This window comes from Neoarius graeffei, chromosome 19, assembly GCF_027579695.1.
Source record: "Neoarius graeffei isolate fNeoGra1 chromosome 19, fNeoGra1.pri, whole genome shotgun sequence".
Classification (NCBI taxonomy): Eukaryota; Metazoa; Chordata; class Actinopteri; order Siluriformes; family Ariidae; genus Neoarius; species Neoarius graeffei.
In genome coordinates, this window is record NC_083587.1 from 45954150 (window position 1) to 45960995 (window position 6846).

Consider the following 6846-nt stretch of genomic DNA (forward strand, 5'->3'; position numbering starts at 1 on the left):
TACCCAAGGAGACCAGATATGTCTAGACAGTTGCCACAGCAACGGGTTAATTAGTCCACAGAATATTCATAAATCAGCTTGTCTACTAAAAGTGATGGGTTTTGCAGTTCTGCGTAAGCCAAATAAGGAAAATCCCGGAAAGCGGAGGCAATCGGTGCCGTCAGGGCCAGGCTAATTTGCATTGGTTTTGGTGCGAATGGTTGCTACCAATCTACAGTACAAAGGGATGCCGCCAGGGCACCGGGATGAAGGGACACAGTGGGATTTAATAAGGGAAAACAAAGGCATGTAGCAGGCTGTTTATTCACACTACTCTCTCCTTTTCTTCCTTGTAAATAGTCAAAGGACTCCCATCGTAACTTGGGGGGGCACAGCACCCCAACATAATTTTTGGGGGGCAGTCACCTCTCCTGCCCCCCCTCTGCTGCTGCCACTGCAGTAGGAGTCCATTTCTGTCCCCCAAGGTACAAGCTACACTAATGTACCCCTGAGAACTCACTATGTGTATCTTTCTAGGACCAAAAAGGTACATATATGTTCCAAAGCAATACATAAAGGGTACAAATAAGTACCTTAGAGAGTACTGCCCCAGTGACAAACTGTTGTACCCTAAGGGTACAATACTGGCTGGCTTTTTTTCATGGTATATCAGATGTATTCCATTCAGCTAGCATGATACTGAACTCGTCTTTTACTCATTCAATATCATGCTAGCTGAATGGAATATATCTGATATACCATGAAAAAAAGACAGCCAATATTATTATTATTATTATTATACATTCCTTTTGGGTGTTCAACACGTCTTTCTCTTTCAAAATTCTCTCAAAATCTTCCGTATTTAACAAAGCAAACCTGGCAGCCATGTTTGTTTACAAATTGTCACTGTTGCTTGCTAACGCGGAAGTTTTGCATCTTCAACGAGTGACCTCATGTTGTCTTGACAACCGTGCAATATCTTAAACCATATTCAATGCTCATTCTTCATTGGGTAGAGTGACGTAATACATGTCAAAAAGTCAAAGTCCTTCCCGCACCATACATGGCACATTTGGCAGCACCAATTTCCCTTTCGTAGCCCTCGGCCTCTCACCTATATTACATAGCTAGGGTTACAGTGGGGGGCTAGTCCTCTGGTAACTGCGAGAGTTTGACTCCCCACTTGCATCTGTATTGCCAGATGGTAGTCGGCACCATTTTTATAATGGTCTTTGGTATGACCCAACCACGAGTTGAACTCGCGATCTCCTGATCGAGAGGCGGACACGCTAACCACTCGGCCACTCGCCGGTGTAGGATACATGTAGGATAAGCGATCTGCTAACAATATTGCATGCTATCAAACCAAATGAATGAAACCTGCTAGAAGGGAACAGAATACATGTTTTTATTCCATCGAAAAAGTGTCCTGTATGTATAATAATGTACTTTATTTTCTGAGAGTGTACAGTCGAACCCAGAACCTGCTTACTGTGAGGCGACAGTGCACCACCCTGATTTCTACTTCAATGACTGTAAAATCAATGACCAGCATAACGTCTCTAAAAAGTAAAGACACCACAGGTCTTGCACTGCCGCTGGTTGTCTGCAGTATAATATGTAGCACCGTTCATCCCCATGTGTTTCAGTGTCCAAATAACCTGCTTTCATGGCATGTCACTTTTCTCACCTGAACTGTCTTTCCATCGATAGTGTCTAATTCAAACAGTTAGTTTTCCCTATGCTATCTGCACAATTTTTAAAAATTCCCCCACGTTATTCTACCATCGTTAGGGTTTTGCTGGGAATCAAACCCGGATCGCTGGTGTAGTGATCTAGCAAACCCCCACTAGGCCACCAGGAGGAATGACTCAAGTGCAGAGGCGTGAGGCGAAAGTAGAGTATCAAAAAACAGTTTATTTACAATATATACACTATATACAATCCAGGGAAAAAAAAACAAAAAGTATAATCCAAAAGGTTCAAAGTCCAAAAAATGAGAAAAGAAGAGGCAAAATGCAAAACGCTCAGAAGATCCAAAAAGGTAGTACAAAGTCCAAAGAAAAGAAAAGGCAAAATGCAAAACACTCAGAAGATCCAAAAGGGTAAAACAAATCCAAAGAAAACAAAATACCAAAAAATACAAGCGCATAAGCAAGGTACACGGGACAGAGGAACCAAACCATAGATAGCACAAAGACTCCGTGACTAGGGACCAAACTGAGGGAGTATATATACCAGGGCCGGCTCTAGGTCTTTGGCTGCCCTAGGCGAGATTGAGTTTTGCCCCCCCCCCCCCCCCCCCCCAAAAAAAAACCCTCTAATAACATCTAAATAACACTTTAATCTAATTACTCTATTCTATTACTATTAAACAATGTACGGTGCATGGACAATAAACAAGAAGTCATTTTTATCTTTTTCATTATTGTTATTATTGTTATCATTATTCGCATAAAGTGTCGCAAAGTAAAATGACCACACAAATCCAATACATATCTCCATATAATGGGCAAAAACTCTTCCGCACCCTGTTCAAAGTGTAGTGCATGGACAATAAACAAGAAATTATTTTTAGTTTCTTTTTTGCTATTAAAAGTTAAGTCATCTCTGAAGAATTAACAAATTAAATGAATAAAAAATTCTACAATTCTAAATTGTGCAAACTTAAGCACCCTGTTAGGACATCAATGGTCTGTATTTTCAAACAAAAGTGCCATTATGGGTACTTTGTTATTGAAGTAACATTACAATGGGACTCGTCTGGTCTTCCTAATGGCAAATTCCTTGATAATATCATCAAATGATATTTCTCTTGAGATCTCTTGGTTGATGCTCATCAGAGCAAGCCCATTCAGACGTTCTTGACTCATTGTTGACCTTAAGTATGTCTTCAGCAGTTTTAATTTTGAAAAGCTTCTTTCAGCAGAAGCTACTGTCACAGGTAGTGTAACAGCAGAGGTAAGGAGCGCGTATTTCTACATCCCCAGCCGTATCAGAGGTGTTGTAAAAAAGGTTTTCAACCTTTTTGAGCCAGGGCGCACTTTTTTCAATGAAAAAATCTCAAGGCACATCACCAATAGAAAATGTTGACTGAAACTAAAACGCTGTTGCCAATATTTACAATATACAGTCATTCTATAATTTTCCACGGTACACTTGGTGATCTCTCACGGCACACTAGTGTTCCGCGGTACTAGAGTTCGGCAGCACAGTGGTTGAAAACACTGTACACCACTGATGCACTTGGTAACATCTCCATTCAATAACTCCATCCCTCCTTTTTGGTGGGGTTTTGGTCACCCTTGGCACCCCTGGGCACACTTTGCGCTCTAGGCAATTGCCGGCGCTGGTAAAGAGAACACATCTGAGTGCTTGTTTCGTTTCCCTGCAGTCTTGACGCACTGAGATTGTTTCTTGTTTTCAACACGTTTATTATATTTTCCTCCAGGAAGCTCTTTGCAACATGGTTGCTTGAATGAGCTGCTAAACTGTCATTTTAATGAGAACACAGATCAACAAAGCAACTTTGTTTTATTAAAAAAAAAAAAACGTGCCAGGCACCATTGGAATATCTCGCTGCGAAACGTGTTCGGTGTATAAAAGACCTTTACTTCAGCCCAGACTGCTCAACGACACAGACAGACTGCTCCAAGTGCAGCCATATTCAAAACAAGCAACAGATCTATGTCAGTTATCTACGTTATGCAAAAACACTCTTTAGCCAACAACACTTAGGCTATTACATGGCCAAAACAGAGAATAGCCGCGGATGCGCACTTGAGCGCTTATTGTTTCATGATTAACAACCACACCTCACCCCACCCCGCTTTTTTTGACAAATCGCACCCTGACTACATGCTTTGCTGTACAGTTAAATTAGGCTAAGACATTATAATGCTGACTCGTTTTCAGAATAGTGGAAGTCATAATTTTTCTCCCCCCGTTTCTGTGCCCCTGGATGGACACAGCGCCCTTAGCATTTGCCTATATTGCCTATGCCACGGCCGGCTCTGATATATACACAAAACTAAATGGGAAACAGGTGACACTAATGAGGACAAACAGGCAATCAACACAAACACAAAACACAGGAACAGTGGCGGCCTCTAGAGGCCAAAACAAACAAGACAAGATAAGGAAATAACAGCGGCCTCTAGAGGCCAAAAACAGTCCCAGTCCTAACAACCATATCATAAAAAGGCATTGATACAAGATAATAAAGTGATTGGCAGCCTTGGCTCTAGCTGGGCCTTTGAATTAGGAGAAGGGGCGGACCTACCAAATTAGTAGGTGTACATGACTTCGAGTCTTATCTATATTGTGCAGACTCTGGCTTCAGATAGCAGCAGAAAGTCCCTGCTGCAGTACACAAAATTTGACAACATGGCAGAGGAATTGTGGCTTTATTTCTATAGAACAAGGTCATGAAGCCATGGAGCCGTTCATGGTTTTTACAGTCATTACTTCTACTTTTCCTTAATTCATCATTCATTCCTCATTAGTAACCACGTTATCCTGGTCAGGGTGGTGGTGGATCCAGGGTCTATCCTGGGACCACGGGGTGTGAGGTGGGAATACATCCTATTAAATCACACTGCACCCTTCACACATGGGGAAATTTATTGTAGCCAATCTACTGACTGACATGATCTTGGGGTGCTGGGAAGAAACCAGAGGACTCAGAGGAAACCCACTTGAATACATGACATACAGACCTGTTCACACCAGGTATCAGCATCTGTCTCGAGTCATCCAATCACAATTGGACAGCGAATACGCATCACTTTGAAGTCTAAATCTAAAGTCCTTTCCCGTGCCATATGGCACATAGGGCGGCGCCGATCTCCGTTTCCGTAACCCTCGGCCTCTCGCCTATTGCATAGCTAGGGTTACGGTGGGGGGCTAGTCCTCTGGTAACCGCGAGAGTTTGACTCCCCACTCACATCTGTATTGCAGCGTGCCTTGTCAGATGGCAGAAGGTACCATTTTTATGATGGTCTTTGGTACGACCCGACCGCGAGTAGAACTCGCGATCTCCCTATCAAGAGGCGGACACGCTAACCACTAGGCCAACTTATGATCACTTTGAAGACCTGACATTAAAATGTGTCTACTGTGACCATTTGTGTTCAGATTTCATACATCATTTCTGCACGAGAAAGTGCATCATGCACATGTATTACATCAGACGTCCGCTGCATTTATTTTCAAGCAGAAACATCCAATGAATCCTATTGTATCTACCTTTATGGAACGTTTCAAATGTGGTCTGATAAGGAAACTTATAAACGAATGGGAGATGAGATGTGACCAACAGCAGCTGCTCTCATCTATGCTGTTATTGCATTGTCAAGCTCTGCCTTTCAATATGATTTCCAGACAGTCGAACAATAATTACATCTTTTATATTGTCCGCGACACATCATGACATATTTTCGTTCACACTAGAAATGTGATGTGGCCACACGTGGCCCAGACCACCTCCAAATGTGGTTTGATTGATCAGATCACAATGCATCTTTGAGATGCATTCGACCCTGTTCACACCTGTATTTAGTGCTGACTACTTATCATCCAATCACCGAGGTGTGAATGGGTCCACAGTAACCTAAGTTCAGACACAAACCAGGGATTGGGGACCCTGGAGGTTGTGAAAAAAAAATTATTCTGATGTTAATTTTTGGATTTCTCTCACTTTCCCAGCTCTCCTACTTATGCAGCCATTTCCTCATCTTTATACTGCATATGAATTTTTTGCAAATGCTATCTGACTATAAGGAATATAACTATAAATAACTATTCAATCCTTGGCCTGTGCCTATGATTAACATATTAATATTTTTAAATTAATGTTTTTTAACCTCTTAAGGCCCAAGGTGATGGGAGGTGTGACTCACCTAGACAGATATACCCAAAATTAATTACAAATGGTTCCACAATTATTAGTCGATATATATAATCTTGGACTCCATGGATATGTAAAACCTCAGATAATATATTTCCAGCGTCAGTAACACTGTGATTGTTACTATGCCTGAGTACATTGTGATAAACCAAAGTGAGAAATTAACTTTTTTTTATCCTCACCTAAAGTTTATTCTAGATTAGACAGTGGATAACACCATGATAGCAATCATGCACAAAGATGCATTTTTTTCATTCAGCAACTCCTTGACTACAACTGGACAAAAAAAAAAAAAAAACCACACACTTAGGAATACTGTATTATAAAGTCCATAGATATTACAAAAGTTTTAGTAAGCATAGAACTTAACAAAACATTATTTATTTATTTATTTATTTATTTATTTTTACTGGAAGCCAATTATAGTAGTGTTCTATTGGACCCAGTACCATGTCCATAGGGTTTAAGAAATAAATAAAGAAAAATGGGATAGATAGATAGATAGATAGATAGATAGATAGATAGATAGATAGATAGATAGATAGATAGATAGATAGATAGATAGAATCTCCAGAAGAACAGCACAGTTTCTATAAATCACAGATACGAAAGTGTAACTGCCAAGCCAAACAATTCAAGGTCAGTGACATTAATTGAATTTCAAGTGTCAAATAACATTTTCTCCAAAACTGCCCACACAGTTGGATGTAAGAACCGCTGACACCTCAAAACTAGAGTATATGCAATCTTTTTTCCCAGATTTAGACTCATGCATTAAGACAGGGTTCTCGATGCTGGCCACATGTCTACCTTATTTTAAATTTTCTTATTATCTGGTAGTGCATGTGATGATCAGCGTGTATGTTTGGTATTTTGTACTGCTGATGTAGTAGGTCAGCATGGGTTTATTATGACGTAATTTTAGGTTGCTAAAAGGTTAGATTGAGGCTATCTGTCAC